We start from the raw sequence: 19,256 nt of genomic DNA on the forward strand, positions 1-19,256 counted from the left end.
AAGGTAATGATGGATAAACACAAGTAAAAAATAAAAGCTTGTAGATGGACAAGATTGAAAATTAAATTATGACGGTTCATTAGGATATCACGACAGGAGTATATTGTTAAATATTATTTATTAATTTAAAAAAAAATTAATTAAAGGGCTAGAATGTCGATCTAGCCCACAGGGATAGGAATAGAGAATAGGCATGTAATATTGAGAATAGGAATGGTTATTCCAACAACAGCTATTTTTTGGCATGGGTATAAGCTCATTAGAAGTAAAATGAGAATAGAAAAATTGTATTCCAAATTTTTCTATTCCTATTCCATCAACCTAATAGAAAATAAAAATCATATTCCAATTTTTCTATTCCTATTCCATCAACCAAATGGGCCGTACTAGAATGGGTCTCTAACAGGTGCATCGAAACCTCCATTGATACTACAAATCCCGAGTCACACGTTAACTATTTTCTTTGTGTTTACATTCGCTTTTCCACATTTCTAACCACAGTTCTAAGGATATGTTTCGTACCACGCTTTTCCTTAACATGTTTGTTGCTTTTATCAGGATCTGTTGCTAGAAATGAAATTTATTGGGATGTTGATGCATTTATAGAAGCTGGTGAGCTCGCAGAGAAGAGCGCAATAAAAATAGAATCTGCAATGTATAGCAGGAAATGAAAGGCCTGAACATTCTCTTCATTCATATCTATCAAAATAACAGAATAAAATGGCAATCGTTAAATAAAGAATCGATTGGAGAAAAATGAGAGGAATTGATTTAATCATGCCTAATGGGAACTATTAACAAAGCAAGACTTTCAAAAAGCTTGTAATGAAATGTAAAAGAATAGTTTCATATCTTTGCTGGATTGTTTCTGAGGTCTGAATTGTCCCAAAAATAAAAGAAAATTATTTAAACAAACGTAGAAGAATAGTTACAAGAAAGATCAGATTTTGTTGCTAATAATTAAACCCTAAAAGAATAGATAAGTAACATTCTGAATGAAGCCATAGCCACTGTGCTATGCGTTGGCTTGAATACTGCTTTTTAATCTATTACTAGTATTTTTCTGGATAGCTTAAATATCACATACTAAGATTTGATTCATAGAATAGAAGTGTTAAATAGTTAAAGCTGATTTACATTTTATTAGTTTGATTTTTCCTCAGTATATGATGTTTTAACATTTTTATAAGTAAAACAAAGTAGTATAAAATTACCAAACTAAATGAAAGATTATAGCATCAGAGAACTATGGCCAAGAGTAGGTCGTATGCCTCTCTTGAATATAAAGGTAAGAATTTGGAAGCAAATTAGTAGACTCAAGAAGATATTTTTGGTAGTACTACTATCCATCTCAAACAATATTTTTTAATAATAGCAATTCGGACATGAGACATTTGTGCGATCGAGGAAGATGCAGTGTAAACTCTGTGAAAAACATTTGTAGAATAGTACATATAATAGAAAAACATTTGTAGAATAGTGCATATAATAGAGAAGCTAAGTAATTCCTTGTGGAAATAGGTTTATTCTTTTAGGAAGGATCTATTTTTTCTGAGGTTATGGGTTTCGTTATAGTAGGAATAAGGAACAAGCGGCCATTCTTAGACATCATACACTAAGGAATTAAGCTTGGAAAAATAAGTGAATTTTAATTATTCAACACTTTTAACATAAGAATCAAATCTTAGTGTGTGATATTTAAACAGTTCTCAAATAAACAATCCTTGTAGATCAATTTATTATGCTATCTCATACATGAAGAAGGGTCTAGGTTTATATTTATTTATCCTGCTCAATCAGATCATCTCTTATAACATAGGGTTTAATAATAAATGAATAAATTATCATTTGTCTAAATTTACTAAATCAGTTGAACTCAACTTTTTAATATTTCAAAACAAAAACCCTATAGAACACATAATCTAAGAAAAATTCCATGGTTGCATCTGTAACCAAGTTAGATCCTGAGTCCACTGCTAGATTCGCTTGGTTTTAGGATAAATCGGATCTTATCTCCATTAAAAAACTTATGCCCTTCCTCATTACCGTAGAAAAGAATGAAACGAAGAGAAACCCAGAAAGTATCATGTTACCCTAATATACAAAACAAAAGAAGGGATGGATATTCTACCTGAACAATAGATGATATTATCTGTTCTGTGACCTGAACGTTTTCTCAATGCAAAGAAATGTGGCGGCAGGAATGAAGCCTGGTCCGAGATATTTGTCAAGCAGAAAAGCAAAGCCATTAACACATATCTTGACCCAGCCTTCATTCCAAACATAACATCTCTGCTCGCCTTTTTCAATAGTAGATAATTTTGAAGCACACCCAGTTTCACGAATCAAGGGGAGATCCAAATTGTAATAGATCTACACATTTTCATAATTCCAAATTGCAGTAGATCTAGACATTTTCATGCTTGGCAAAACTGTAATGGATCTGGGCATTTTAATGATATTTACCAGAAGGAATCTGGATTTATGAAAACTCTAGTATTATAAGCTCTAGTGTGAAAGGATAATGGAAAAAGGAAACAACAGTGATTACTTTTAACATCATCCTGACCTCCACATAATACAACTTGTGGGAGACAAAAGGCTGAGCTGTTCACTGGTGAACTCTAAATAAATGTAGCGTCAATTCCACTATCTAGGGCTCAGTAAAAGGGAGCCTATGAGAGATAAAATAACAGTACCTAGTGCTGAATGTTTTATACATTATGTACTTTAGATTATAAAAGATTGAAGACGACAAGAAGGCAGGAACTGCATCACCAGTTAGGGAATAGTAAATCTAGACAAAGACAGATCCATTGGGACAAAATAAATTATTAGATTAGCACGTTGTTTCTGAGGAACGTATTATTTAGTAATCATGCCTTGGAATTCAAACATTGAACAATGGAGAAGGTCCTTTCATTGCCCAAGAAAAAGCAAGAAAATTACAAGATTCTCTCATCTGCAAAGTTCATCTTCCCAAGGCACGACACAAAACCTTCTGCAGAGCAGAGGAGGGTTCGTACTGAACTTGCCACGTGATATTCCACCAGGCCTTGGGAAGGGGCATGGTCTTCAATCACTTTATTCTGATTACCTTATTAAAAAATTGCAATAGAATATGTTAGCTCAGTGCTCCTGTGAGATACTTGGAAGCCCAGTGCGTTTCACCGCTGGAAACTTTTTTGGAAAAGGACATCGAACAACAATATGGACCAGATATTGATGTTTACTGACTGCAAAGTAATATAGAATTACAAGGTTTCATTTTTTCAGCCTATAATTGCCTACAATCATAGCAGGGAGTAAGACTTGTGAATTTTCAGTTAAATCTGCGAATCATTTGGACATTATTTCTCTGCTTTCATTTGGATATGATTGAGAAATGTGAGTTTTAAACATTTGATTAGTTATTGAGTGTTAAATATACATCCTTCGCAAGGAGAACCCATGTGTTGTTTTTCCTCTTACTTGCAAGCGGTATATACCTGGTTTATAATAAACTTAATCCATGTAAGAAACAAAGAAAGATTGCTTATATTGTAGAGAATAGGTGTCAAGAAAGGAGAGAAGTAGAGATAAAATTTCTTATTGGCCCTCGCTAGTCCTTAATAATGAAAGGGATTTGGTAAAATTTGTATCGTGCTTTAATGTAAAATTTGCAATGGGAACCAAGTTTGCATAATATTTTACATTTGGAAAGATGTTATCTATTATAAACTTTAAATAGAATTGAAATCTCTTAGACATTGTACATGAAGATTCTTGAAATGATAAAATGTGTTTCTATTTAATCATATGCAAATGCAATCAATTGTGTTGACGTAGCAAGATTAGTGTACTATGAGTCATGTAGAGAGATAAGTAGGAAGAGGGTTGAATTGCTAGCATACAAACCTTAAGCATAGCATTGCAAATCATTGTACACAAGTAACCTAATCTAGGAGGAACCACAGTGTGAAGGAAATCTTTCACCACCCAAAATCATTGTTTACATTTTCAATAAAGGTTATTTTGGGTAAAGTTACTATTTTCACACTATTTCATCTAAGTGTACGATTGTTCCAATTAATTTCTTGTAGATTACTTTTGGCTATATAAGCAGTCGGGTAAAATTTCAAGGGAAGATCAAAGGTGACTTTGAAGATACTAAATTATCTATATTCTTGGGGTGTTGGAAAATCTTTGAACTTAGTTTTGAAGGTATTACAAACACTAAAAGGTGTCTCTTAGATAGCACTTTGTTATCCAAAGCTATAGAGAAATTCTAGGCATTTCTAAAATTAGGTTATCATGGTAAATAGTTAGGTACATGGGTTGTACATATGGCTTCTAAAAGCTGTCCTATTTTAGGAGAGGGAAAAAAATCCCTTCAAATTTTCCAATTAGTGTTGAAACTCTTATTGGGGCATATTATCAACATATTCTAATATATTTATAAGGCCAGGAGGAAACATGAGGAGGGTAAAACTTTATACCTTATCCATCAAGGGCTAATGTGTTAGATTGTGGTGACTGATCAGGAAAGTACTGTACATACTTCATAAATAGTGGGGTTCAGGGCATCGGCCTGAAATTTTTTTTTTTGGGCAATAGCCGACATGGTAGCCGACATATTATGGCTGACATATGGCCGACATGTTATAACCCTAAAGTGGTTTAATACTTGTATAAAAGGGCTTAGGTTTGGGTATTTTTTATAATGTTGTGATACGAAATTGGTTCTTGCGGCGGTATTGAGCTGTAAGGGATTACGGATTATAATCAGGTTGTAATCACTGGATTGTAATAAGATCGGACTTGCTGTTTGGTGGATGTAGCCCAGGGATTGGGTGAACCACGTTAAATCTTGGTGCCTTGTGTTCATTTCTGTGTGTTCTATTATTTTATGTTATTGGTTATATTTGCATGTAGTTTTTTATTTCTGTCCGTGGTTTATCCTAACATAATGATCAAACTGTATATCCAATATCTAGCCCAAATCCCACCTCTCTTGGTTAATCCTCTAGCCTCTGTTAGCCCCAAGTCTCCTTGGACCCAAGTCCTAGGCCCTAGCCATAAGAAATTCAAGAAAACCCATGGCCCAGAAGTCAAAATGGACCCTAAGGTTAAAATCAGCCTCATAGAGTCAGATTGAGATACTAGGAAGGGTACACAGAGCACCAAGAGAACCAGTAAATGTCTTTAGTTTAAAAAAATTAAGTCCCCCCAAGCATGATTCCACCTCTGAGTCTTTAAATAGTGATGTCAAACCTATGAGAAAGAAGACATTGCCTCAAGAAAACAAGCTTGACCCCAACTCTCTTAGCCCTTCCCATATCTCTAACACCCTAGAGGCTACCCTAACTAGAAGTTGGGGGGAGGATATCACTTCCCTTAGGAAAGAAACCAACAAAGATGTTGGGAAGAAAGGGAAGCACATCCACAGTACAACCAGACTGGAAAGGCTAGAGCAATCTACGAAGGACTTGGCTAACAACCAAACTCGTACCTGCTAGAAATTCAAAAATTTGGTGGAGTTTTCTACCAAGTTCATGCACTCCATGGCCACAATCTTATACTTCTTGTAGGTAAATAAGGAGGAGAAGGACATAGGTAATTCTACTAAGACCACCTAATCCATCTATGGGTTTTTTGTAGAGGATTGGCTAAAGATCATCCTAGACAAACTAGTTAAGGTGGAGGGGGAGGATGCAAACAAGGATGTTGTTGAGGAAAAGGAGGAGGACAATCAAGGGCATGAAGAGGGAAGCTAGCCCTAGTTTTGGTGTTTTCTTGTGTGGTTTTTATGCTCATAACTATGAACTTGGTAAGCCACAGGGTTTTAGTTTTTATGTTTATGTCAATTAATAGCATTATTTTGTTTAGGTGTTTTTGGTCTATTTTACACTCTGTTATGCATATTAGATTAAGAACTGATAGTACCGTCAATTATGCTATGGACATATCTTGTATTTTGAAGTTTAAAGATGGCATAGGGTAGATAACTGGGAGGTTACTTCTGGTTGATTCTTCAAACTTTTTATTACTTGAGGTCAGTCCCTTGTCTTTATTAGCTGCTATCTAATACTTCAAAAACATATTCTAATGTAGGGGAAAATAGTTTAATGTTCGTCAACATCAAATAAGGAGGGCTACAAATTTCTTGAACCTTTGGGGTTGTTAAACTTTCCAATATGAAGGACATACAAAGGTTTATTTTGGCATTTATTTATTTATTGAAAATCATACAATGGCATGATGATGATGATTTTGAGGATATGTTTTCGATTAATTTCAAACAACTATACATGAAGTATAAATTAGTCAAATAGGTGAAATGGAAAAGATTACTCATAAACAAGTAATACACCATAGACAAGGAATGACTTAATGAAATAAAGGGAAATAGGTAGACACCTATAAGAAGTGTTATCAAATAGTTGTATTATTAAATTGGTATAAATGATATATAGGAATTCAATTGGTACAAAGGAAAAGTTATTTGATTATTAGTAATCTATAGTTATCAATTAATGGGGAAGTATTGAAAAGGTAAAGACTATCAATTGACAAAAGAACAAAATGAAGAAGGTTTGAACCTATTGCGCTAGTACAATCAAATTATTTGAACCCAAAGAAAGGAAAAATAGCTTACATAGTGAGGTGTGGAATGTAAAATAACTTATGGATATTGGTGATAAATATCTATGTGAGGAATGCGAGGAGAGTTTAACGAATAATGTTTCACCAAAAAATGATAAAAACATCATGATACAACTAACATGAGAAAGAAATTTATTATAAAATAATATAAATGGATTTGAGATAAGATCTAATGAGGACCCTAATTAGGCCATGTTGAGTGTGAAAGTGTAAAGGCAAATCAAGTGATAGAGTTAAGTTTTGTTAAAAGGAAAAGCATTAAGAGGTTAGAGTAATAATGTAGAATTAAGTTGTGATTGATATTACTACCTAGAATACCTATAAAGAGGAAGAAAATTACTATGTAAGGGATTTGACAAGCTTTGAGTCCAAAGAATTAACAAGTCATTTACTTTTTTCCTAGAACACCTAATAGTTTCTACAATTAATTGTGAAATCCTTTAATAAGATACTCTTTAACCAAACAAATTGAAATTGTTGTAAATTCTTTAACTAGGTGAACATTTATTAAGTGAAATTAATTCTCTTAACAAACTAGTTCTTAATAGGACCATTTGATACATCTAACAATGTATAAGTCATAACTAGGAAAACCTTTTTACTATAGTGAAATGTTGTGGGTACCATTCCCACCACAACTTTTCCCTCTAACTAAGGGATCATTTAAGACCAAAAATCATTGCATCATATATCGATGCATGTTCTTATGGGTTACTATTATTTTTCTTTACTAATTTATTGTTATACTATATCAGTAAATTATTTTATATTCTATCAGACATTAAGTAAATGAGTATGATCATATAATGTGAATCACACATACAAGATTTTGGTTTAAAGTTCTATTTCATACATATTTTATGAGTATTGATCTGCCACCTACCCTTCAACTCTCAATGCACACATTTCCAACATTTGGTATTAGAGTAGAGTTCTCTAGATGAAAGTTTAATAGCTCTAAACTAGATCTAGGAGTATGGATAGGCATTGAAGAGAGTGGATTTCAAAAGAAGCTATAGATGTAGCTAATTATGAGATGCAAGATTAGAAAAAGAAGTTGAAACTATCATTTGGAAATATGAAAGAACTATCAAAACAATTGCATATAATCCTAGATAACATTGAAGAACTATCTAAATGTAAGGTGAACTCTAAAGAAGTTGACGTAGTAGTTGAAAATTTGATGGAAACGAATATTTTTTATAGTGAGGCAATGCATAAATGGTTAAATAGTGCTCATTTTAAGCCTCTCATTTATTTAAGGCTTGATAATAGATGTATCAACCTTCCACACTTCTTGTTCAGTCTGCTCAAGAAATTAGTCATATATGTGCAAGAAGGTAAGCCTAACTTAGTCTCAAATAATTATTTGATTAAATTGATAATAGAGTAGGATTTAAATAAATCTTGAATACTATTTCATTGGATGGTTTCTTGGTGATAGATGAGTTTTTTTTCCAATATTTGGGGTCCTAGGGATTCAAGATTAGAAAGATGAGTTGCTACAACAACCAGTACTACAAAAATTGTAGAACCAAATGTATTTGATGAACCCTTAGATAGCTTTAAGTGAACTAGTTAAAGAACAAGAAAAAGTCAACCAAGATCACACACGAGAGTTAGAGGATGTCCATAATAAAATAGTCATTCCCTAAACCTTTGTTAAGAGTAAGAGAGTTCACATGGAGATTCATACAATGCATGCTAAAGGAGAATTATCAAATACAAATAAAAAGATATTTAAACCTTCTGTTGAAGAATCTATTGGTGTAAGTGAACTAATTTCTAAAAGCTATGTTTCAAAGGATGTTGGCAATATGGTCAGATAGATGTTTTGGTGTTTGTCATTTATGGAAACATGTATTCAACATTTCATAAATGCATTAAGTGTTAGATGGTTTGCAACAGTAGAAAGAATAGATCTTAAGAGTATGGATGGCTTGTTAATAGTTATCTTATGAATAGTTAAGGGAATCTTCACATCACTTTCATGCTAATGTGGTTAAGTGCACAGATGTGTATGGACTATACATTGCAAGTTATGATTAAAATACTAGTGTGAGTGTTTAATAGAGCAGAATAGATCATATTATATTATAGAGTTGTATGATTTGAGGAATTATTTTGGTTACATAATAATTCATAATTCATAATGAGCCAACTATGTGGATAATAATCCTTAATTTGTTTTATATTATGTCGAGCGTGTGAAGATATGAGAGCCAATTGTGTTGTAATTTGTGAATGTGCAAGATATAAGTAAAGATCTTGTATTGCACACTTATTAGTAAGTCATGAGATGTTGTAGATTTGATGCAAAATCTAATGTATGATATGAGCAAGTGTGAGTTACAATAGTAAAGAAAGTATTGTATGTATACCTATCTTGTGAAGAACTAAATTGTATATTTGAATCTTAGGGAAGTGGGCTCTTCTTGCAGACATTGTAATTGTTCTACCTACTCCATAGGGTTGAGGCTTCTAACAAAGCCTAGTCCTCTAACAAGGACATGAGACACTATATGTGTATTTCATAGACTCCTAATAAGGTCAATATCCTTAGCAAGATTTTTTTTTTTAGTGAGTCATCTTGTGTGTATCATCGCCATTGGGGTTTTCCCTTGGCCAAGGTTCCCCTAGTTAACAAATAATGGTGTTATGATTACTCTATGTGTATGGTTATATTTACTATTCAACATTGTTGGTTTACTTTCATATGCATGTTATAAAGTAAGTAAAAATATTTAGTTGTCAGAAAAAGTTTGTAGAATACTGATTCATCCCCCTCTCAGTATTATCTATTTCTAACAATTGGTATCATAGTGTAGTTATTTTGAAGAGGCTTAGAAACTTAATATCCTTATGAATATGGAACAACTGAAGAGAAATCTAGAAGAAGCTCTTGAGAAGATTGATCTTCTTACATAAGAAACAGACACCTTGAAAGATAGATATAAAGATTCAGAAGTGTACATTGGCATACTGAAAGATGAGATTGATGATCAAAAATCTGGCAAGGCACCATTTGTGTAGACTAGTGACAGTGGTGATATAGAAAATCTCAAGAAATTGAGTGAGATCTTGAAACATGAATTGAAAATGTTGAATTGAAGTGGAGTCTTAAGACTAGTGGCAGTAAGAGTGAACCTAATCTAAAATCTAAGAATGCAAACCTTAGATCCCAATTGAGTAAATTTACATCTAGGTCAGATTCTATTTAGATAGAACATGTTGAATTAGAGAAGTACAACATTATTGTGAAAATATAGTGGACACAAGAAAATAAAGTTAGAGAAACTTTACTTAAGTTCTAAGAAGATTAATGAATAGATATTTCACTAGAGACCCTCTTCCAACAAGATAGGTCTTGGATACCTTATTGGAGAATAATCAACTAATAAAGTTAAGCTTATGAAAGATCTTGATCCTATTGAAGGAAATCCTAAGAAAAATAATCAAAATAAGATTCAGTCATCTAAAGAAGTTGGGATAGTTGATTTGTCGGAGAAGTATGAAGAACCTAAGAAAATAGAGCAAGTTGATGAACCAAAGAATGATGATCCATCCAAAGAAGTAAGACATGAATTCAGAGGTAGATGTTTCATATACAATGAAGTTGGACATATGAAGAGAGATTGCATATTTAAGTCTTTCAAACCTATTACAAATTTGTATTGTTATAATTGTCATGGTTATGGAGATAAAGTAGTAGATTGTAAGATACCTAAATTTGATGGTAATAATTAGAATAGTAGAATGTTTAGGAATACTAACCCTATAGGTAATGGAAGAGTTAGACCTCATAGAAGATCTAATGATGGAGAAAAACCTTATAGTGAGAGGAAGTAGTTTTTTTGTTACAAATGTAACAATCTTGGACATATTGCAAGGAATTGCAAAGCAGCTAAAATTCAAAATAGAACCAATCAAAGGAGAAATGCACCTGTATGTTAGTTATGCAATAACTTTGGACACATAGAGATATTCTATATAATGGATAGAAGAAACTTGAATAGGAATCCTAATCATAGAAGTAACAACAACAAAAATAATAGAAGGAATGAGAATGAAAGTGATGACGGTCTGAAAGAAGTAGCCAAGGAACATGTTGATGAGTTCAAGGAAGTATTTTTGAAAACTTATAATCTAGAGTATTTACATACAATATTGGAAGAACAATACTTCGATGCACTTAATAAAAATTTGAAGTCAGATTATTTGTGGCTCATCATACCTAAATTGAGTAGTTCTAGTAGAGATAGAGCATTAGTTGATTAGAACTAATGTTAGAGAGTGAGTTAGAGGTTGTGCAGTTAATAGAAGGTAGAAGACATAGAGAATAATCTATGATCAAGTGCACAAGTCTTGATATGATAGCAACAAGCAAAAATTGTGAAAGAAAGGTTAGTGGTAAGTAGAGATAACATTTTTAATTTGTGGTTGATATGCATTTAATGTGTAGTCTTATTTGAAATGATATAAGGATTGTATGAAAGATTGAGTTTACCATTTGTTCATGTAAAGTGTATTGAGTGAATTGAAGAGGGATTTGACAACAAATTTAAGTGCAATGTAAACTTGAGAAGTTGAAAGTTATGGAAGCCCTAAATTGTAAATATAAGGTATTTTATGAAGTATTGACTCTATTTTATTCTAGTATTTATATATTACAGAGAAATGGTGAGTCAGTAAGTGTATGATGTTAGTTATAGACTAAGGTATGAGTTCAAGAAACACCCATTTGTTTCCTTATTGGATGATCCATTAGGCGCATTTTTGTAAGTTCCAGAAAAAGTGTTGCATGTAGAAGATATCAGAAGTTATATACACTATAAGATTGAGAGCATTGGTGATGATAAAATTCACAAAGATTTAGGTGATATGTGTAATATTGATTTATCCTTGAAATCTGAGTATGCAAACCTAGAGGAATTGAATTTAGTGAAGTATATATTTTATAGAGAATTTGACAATCATCAATGGACCTAAAGAATATTGAGTAGGGTACATGATGATATTTCCTAGTTAGGTGATGCATAGATTTTCATTAACAATGGCCTAATTCATAAGGTCATAGGATTAAGCAATGAAGGTTACATACAATCATGTAAATGAGAAGAATGTAAGGAAAATGGTTGAGACAAACCTAAAGACTAAGTTTGACTAGGGAAAAGTGTGGGTTGAACCTATTCAAAACAAAGGAGTTAAGTTGTTAACTAAGATATTAGGGTAAAAGTTAAACAATGGATGAAGGGTTAATTTTGTACAAGCTAGATTTCTTCATGTGTCATATGTGATGGCTATTGAAGAAAGAAAAGTGAATTTGTGTGACATTATCAAATTGCAACTATTGGACAACATTGTAAAGATCAAGAGAATGAAGAGAAAATTGTTTAGATTTAAGTCTTTATTGACTCACTTATTCTTTTATATAGTAAGGAAGTTTCCTAGATTAATTAATTGGGATAGCAACAAGTGTGCAATGAAGTAGTGACTCAATGCTATAGATCCAAGCCTGAGAATATCAAGGATAATGACATAGATAAAATGATGGAGAGTTTTTGATAAAAGATGAAATTGACATGTAGGATAGCTCCTTCTATGGTGGAGAAATATAAGGATGATTCATGCTTCATGGTGGAGACTACTGACTCCTACATTGAAGTAGTCATTCCCAGAGTGAAATTCATTGAGCCTATGGGCTATGAGATGAGCACAGAGCTGATAGAATGGTATGCACAAATCATACTTGAATCTAAGAAGGATACAAAATGTCCTAAATGGGGAACCTATGATGAGAGATTAAGGATAGTTGAATTTGAACTTCATAGCAAAGAGAGAAAGAAAAAGGTAGAAAAAGAGATAAACTCCATCCTCAAGGAATAATTCAATGAGTTGAAAGGAATTGTGCTGGAGATGAAGGCCAATGGGTAAACTAAAGTGTTGGATACAAAGCTCATTGTAGTACCAAGACCTTTAGAGGGAGTAATAGTGGAAGAGCCTTGTGTGCAAGCTCCTATTGCACCTTATGCAACAGTTGTACAAGTGCAACCAATAAGAGAAATATTTGATTAGGCAAGGAGACAACTAGAGGTTGAAGTACCTACTGAGGAAATCTGGTAGATTATTAAAGGTTAAGAAAGAACCTTCACCAAAAGAAAACAAAAGGGTGAAGTATACCACCAGTAGGTCTAGAAAAAGGAGAAAGACTATGTAGATAAGAAATTTTAAGAGTTTAGAGGATGATGTTGAAGATAAACCTATTGACCAAGATGCGCAAGAAGCAAGGACAATAATAGACAAGAAAGCATGAAAACCAAAGGTAGAAAATTTGAATATGCACATTATAAATGATGATAATTTTTTTCACTTAAACAAATTTTATAGCATGTACGGTAATATGGATTGGAGGAAGTTAGAGAACACCATCATAAGAAACATGATTTTGAGGAATAAGTGGTTTGAAAATATACAAAATAAGATTCTTGAAGACCTATATAATAGGTTGGTTAATAGGAAGCAAGAGGTATTAGAAGATGATTTGAACATGAGGAACACATCAGTAAATAAATTGTGATGTTGGATCAAAAGAAGAGTCAAACAGAGTTTTGAAGGGTATTAAACCCTTGTTGAGGAACAAAAGAACAATAATTCTTCTACTAGGAGGCAATTATGAGGAAGCTACGTAAGAGCCAAAGGAGGCTATAGTAAAATATATGTCCTCGATACCAAAGGTAACTGGGAAATCTAAGGGTGATAATCTAGTGTATGTATAGGTAGATACACCTTCTAGTGATGAGAAAGGAGTAGAGGGGACACATCAGGCACTTCAACCACCTCACATTGTTATGGGTATTGAATCAATGCAAGTGGATAGTACATAGATAACTATGGATGCAAAGGAAAATCCTTTTGTAGGTTATGTAGAAAATATTATTGGCAATATAAACAATATCACTACTTAAACTAGTTGAGATGATGAGGAAGAAGATAAGAAGAAGAAGGAAGAAGAAGAAAAGAAGAATCAAGAAGAAGATGATGATGATGAAAGAAGAGGAGGAGGAAAAGAGAGAAAAAGAGAAGAAGAGAGTAGAGTAAGAAAAATATAAGAAAGAAGAGGAAGAGAAGAAGAACAAAAAAGAGGAAAAGAAGATAAAGGCTACTATATCTTTAGTAGTATCAGCAATTGGAACATCAATAAAAATACCTATTCCATCTCATAATGAAGATTAGAAAGAGCTAATGGGCACCTTGAGCAAATTGTTTGAGAAAAAAAAAACTATAAAGTCTTTAGAGAATACTCTTGTTGAAGACCTTGAGTGGATGCAAAAGACAGTTTTCACTACTATATAAAATCTAGACTTGTAGATTAAGGAATAAGAGGTTGTGAAGACCTTTGATGAGGAGTTCACAACTAGCTAAAGTAACAACAACATAAGTGAAGAATAAGCATTATGCATCACTATTTGACAAAATATGTAGAAATGTTAGGAATACCATGAAAACCTTAGATGTATGTATAAAGGAGATAAGGAAGAGCTTAGATTATGGTAATAAGTTGTATGGATACTGCACATTGTTTTACAATTACTTATTTTATTTTGATGCAAAGATCAAAGGCCATATGAGTGAGCTTCAGATACTCAATACTAGATTACACCAACTAGAGATTAGATTAAAGATTCTAAAACTAAAATTGAGAAGATTCACAATGTCCTTAGAGACATTGAGTTTGACAAGAGGAAGGTATTAAGAAGATTCTCTATTATTAGAGAATATTTGACACCCAAAGTTGTCATTTTACAGAGGCAATTGGAGAAATGTCTTGCAATGAAGACATCCTATAGAAAAAAATTTCCTATACTGACTTTAGTGTAGTTGAAGTGACATATTATGCACTTTGTGCACTCATTAGTATATCATATACAATCCAAGGCAACTGGAAGAAGGACATATAAAAGCTTAAGATTAATTTTGAAGATTATATATCCATAATGACAAGCTAATTATCAATACACAACATGTTATTGTGATACAATTCTTGACATATTTTTCATTGATGTCAAAGGGGGAGTATTATGTTGATGGAATGCTAGGTAGGAGAATCCCCAAAGGAGATGTCCTAGCCCCCAACAAATAACCACACAATAGAAGAATAAATAATTACACAGATATTTAGATCCAAAATAATGTCAATTCTTATTATATAACCACAAGATTTACATCCATCATTCTTGACTATAAGGCCTTCTCAGTTATGGTAAAATACATTAGCAATTACAATAGCAGTTCTACAAGATCCCCAAAGATTCAATCCAAACCCTAGCTAGTCCAGATCCACACTTTGGTAGAAACCTCCAAGGAATATCCAACTAGTATTCACAAGCCCACCAAGAAACCTCCTTGTTTCCCAAGCCTTAGCTATTAGTTCTTCAAATTTAACTCCTCCTCCACTTCCTCTTCTCCAAGATGCATGATTAATGACAATCCTATTGTAAATTGCCTCACATTTGGTGCTCTAACCATAAACTTAGGAAAAACTTTCCCCTTAGCCACTCTCTAGACTCGCTCCTCCTCCTCTAAATAAATAATTACTAAAGAATTTACCACACCCCCTACTTATAACCAACTAAGCCACAAGTTGGTCCAATAAAATACAAATAAAATATCCCTTACATTAACTACTCGAAGAGCCACAAGTCAGCCTCCAACATAACTTAAATACCTAATCCCTTTAAAGGCTTAAAGTACTTATTAAATACATCAAAATTAATCACTCAAGACCCAAATAGGTCCACTCAACTCCATCGCAATCCCTTAATCATGCAGGACATAAAACTACTCTAGGATGCTCCTACATTAGACTGTCCAAGTGTGAAAATAAAAGTGTGTCCCACACTTTGATGCCTAATGAAAAATCCATAACCATCTTCATCTTCACCAAAGGCTTCCACTCAAATAGGGACAAGAAAACCAACATGGAAATCATCAACATATGTATCATTCTATCAAACACCAAAATCTCAACCATCCAATCAACATGCTCTCTCCCAGGAACAAACTAAACATAATGCTTCATTAGCAAACTCTCATCCACATCAACAACTAATGAATCTACAGTAATAGAAAAAAGATCCATAAAAACAGAAATATTTAACTCCTCAACAAGACATGCCAAAATCTTAACACTAGAAACCTCATTTCTCACAATAAGATGCTCTGCAACATATAACTCATCACCAAAAACAATAAGATCATCCACGACCGAGTGCTCGACAATTTCAATATTAGATTCAACAAACTGATCATGAAAACCAATCTCCATACAAACATAAACAAGGTTAAAAATATCCTTAGCAACAACCTTGAGTTGCTCTATAGGTTATGTATCAGACTCCACAAAGTGGTCAAAAAAACCAATCTCTTCCACCTTAACCTTGTGATGTCATCTTCTCTCTCAAACAAGTCTTCCAACCACCTAGACAACACTCTTATAGATTGGTAGACTTCAAATCCAGTAGCATATAACTTTCTTCTTTGGTTCTTTTAGAAAACAAAGCATCACAACAATGTCCACTCGAGCTATTGTCTCATTCATTTTGCTTTCCAACATATCATAGAGATTCATAATCATCCCAGGGTCCAATCCTCTTAGAGCCATCTTCCATGATATTTGGGTAAAAGCACAAACCTGTGTCACCCTTGTATAAAGGAAAAGGCTATAGAGTTGTTGTTCGCATTCAATGACATAAAATTTGTATTATTATTTAGAATTTTAAAATGAATTAAACTAATGAAATTTTTAGAAATGGATGGATTTTAGGATTATAATTTTTAATGATTATTTCGAATAAGAAATAATATATTTTCTTATTTTTTAAAGATAAATTTTAGGTGTTGAAAAATGCTAGAAATTAGGGATCTAGTTCCCACCACAAAACTATATGGAAATAAACTTATTTCCCTTTGATCATAGAATATGTTATCGATAACATATATAGCTAGAAAAATCAAAAATCAAAATGGACTTTAGACCTATATTTTCTCTTTTATAACCATTCAAATTGATAGTTTTCATCTCCCACCACACTTTTAAAAATAAATCTATTCCAATCAAAAGAAAAATTATAGATTTTAAAAGATGACCCTATCCTCTAAAATGTCATATAATATTTCTTTCTCAAAATTGACATCTTATCGAGTGTTAAAATGCGTACTTGTAGAATTTTTTAATATACAATATAACATATCTAATTAAAACACTATGAACTCTATATGAGAATATTATTGACTTTGAGCTCTATAGTTTTTTTTATATATGTTATTAAAAAATATCATAATAGATAGTAAGAGTTATTGAAACGTTTATTTTTTGAAATAATTATATTTTTAGAGTAATTGGATACAACTAGTATAAAACATGATTTAATAGACATTTCCAATTAGAAAAGTGTGAGACCATATATAACTTAGCTAGAATAATTTTATCAAGATCATATGTTTGAAAAAAAATAAAAAATTTAGATAGAAATACTCAAATTCAGTCATTCTGATAAGTCAATCTAAAAGGTGACACAAGTTTGTACTTTTTCCCATTTACAAACCCTCTGCAATAAATCACCAACTGATCAATCTTCCCGAACAAGATCAACCTTTCATCTTTACAACCATAAATCCATTTTCATGTACTCCCAAGATCCTAGTATAATCTACCTCAACTTCGGTGATCTGTCTACATGTGTAGGAACAACCTTTGCTCTAGTACCACTCGATGCAGTGCAAGGGAGTAGAATCCCCAAAGGAGATGTCCTAGCCCCCAACAAACAACCACACAGTAGAAGAATAAATAATAACATAGATATTTAGATCTAAATTAATATGAATTCTTATAATATAATCATAAGATTTACATCCAACATGCCTAGTTGTAAGGCCTTCTAGGTTATGACCAAATACATAAGCAATTATAATAGTAATTTTGTAAGATCCCTTAAGATCCAATCTAAAACCTAGCTAGTCTAGATCCACACTTTGGTAGAAACCTTCAAGGAAGATCCAACTGGTACTCATTGTTAGTTTGTGGTGAATGATTAGGATAGTACTATACATATTTCACAAAGCCCCAAAAAAAAATTTTGGGCCATGGCCGATATTGTGGCTAACATATGGTTGACATATGGCTGACATGTTGTAACCCTAAAGTGAAATAAAATTACTTGTATAAAAGGGCTTAGGGTTAGGTATTTTCATTAATTGGTGATAAGAAATTGTTTCTTGTGGTGGTATTGAGTTGTAAGAGATTACATATTGTAATTTGGTTCTAATCATTAGATTGTAATAATATCATACTTGTTGTTTGGTGGATGTAGCCTAGGGATTAGGTGAACCATGTTAAATCTTGGTGTCTTGCGTTCTTTTCTTTGTGATCTATTATTTCCTATTATTGGTTATATTTTCATTTAATTTTTATTTCTATTCATGGTTTAATCCTATCAAGTGGTATCAAAGCAAGGTTGTATTTTTTAGTTATCTTTTGTAAAAAAGTTGCATAGTTGAGTAGGAGTCCCACAGTCGAGTGAGACCGATGGAAAACAAGGGTAAGTTGAGGGTTGACAGGTTTAATGGGAAGAACTTTCAGTTATGAAAGATGCAAATGGAAGACTATCTTTTGAGGAAGGATTTATGGAAGTCGTTGAAAGGTAAAACCAAGAATTAGGGATCTATGTCAAATGATGAGTGGGATCTTTTAGAAAAAAAAGGCACTTGGAAGCATTCAATTATGCAAGTCACCATTAGTGTCATTTAATATTACAAAATAAAAGACAATAGAAGAGTTGATGAAAACCCTAGTGACACTATGAAAAGTCCTCCGCTTCAAATAAGTTATTTCTCATGAAGCATTTATTTAATATGAAAATGGCAGAAGGTGGATCTTTTGCAGATTATTTAAATGAGCTTAATAATATTACTAGATATCTATCTTCTATGGGTATCAATTTTGATGAAGAAATTAGGGCTTCCTTGATTTTGTTTTCTTTGCTTGAAAACTAGAATGGCTTAGTAATGGCTATGAGTAATTCTGCTATTGGATATAGTACCCTAAAATATGATGATGTGATAAGTGTTGTTTTGAGTGAGGAAATTCATAGGAAAACTTGAGGTGGATCTACACTAGGAAGTGATTTGAATGCACAAAGTATGGACAAAACAATTGAGAGATGAAGTAATTCCAAAAATTATGGAAAATCGAGAGGAAAATCAAAGAGGAGGAGGTCTCAATTGAGAGGATAGAATGACTGATAGTACTTTGAGAAACTAGGGCAAAAAAAGGAAGATTGTTGGAATTGAAAAAAAATGAAAGAGATAAACTAGATAGAGACAAGGAGGCAAATGTGGTAAGTAACAAATCTGAGGAGGATGCATTGCTTCGGTCTTTGGAAACTGTTGATGATTCATGGGTTTTAGATTCTGGTGCTTCATTTCATGGTACACCTCATAGTAGTTATTTCATTGATTATGTCCAAGGGATTTTGGTCTTGTTTATTTGGGGGATAATAAACCTTGTTAGATTGTTGGCAAGGGAAAAGTTAAGATTAAGTTGCAAAATGGGA

The 19,256-nt window shown here is 32.7% G+C and overlaps 1 long non-coding RNA gene across 1 annotated transcript; it reads right to left on the reverse strand.

Moving 5' to 3' along the window:
- Positions 1–343: 343 nt before the first annotated feature.
- LOC149576363 (uncharacterized) lies at positions 344–2,776 on the reverse strand. The gene is made up of 2 exons (XR_016360214.1): positions 2,132–2,776; positions 344–699 (listed from the first exon to the last, which is right to left on the reverse strand). It is a non-coding gene; the product is annotated as an uncharacterized LOC149576363 (long non-coding RNA).
- Positions 2,777–19,256: the final 16,480 nt, after the last annotated feature.

Source organism: Cupressus sempervirens, chromosome 1, assembly GCF_028749045.1.
Source record: "Cupressus sempervirens isolate cs-2001-9-10 chromosome 1, ASM2874904v1, whole genome shotgun sequence".
NCBI lineage: Eukaryota > Viridiplantae > Streptophyta > Pinopsida > Cupressales > Cupressaceae > Cupressus > Cupressus sempervirens.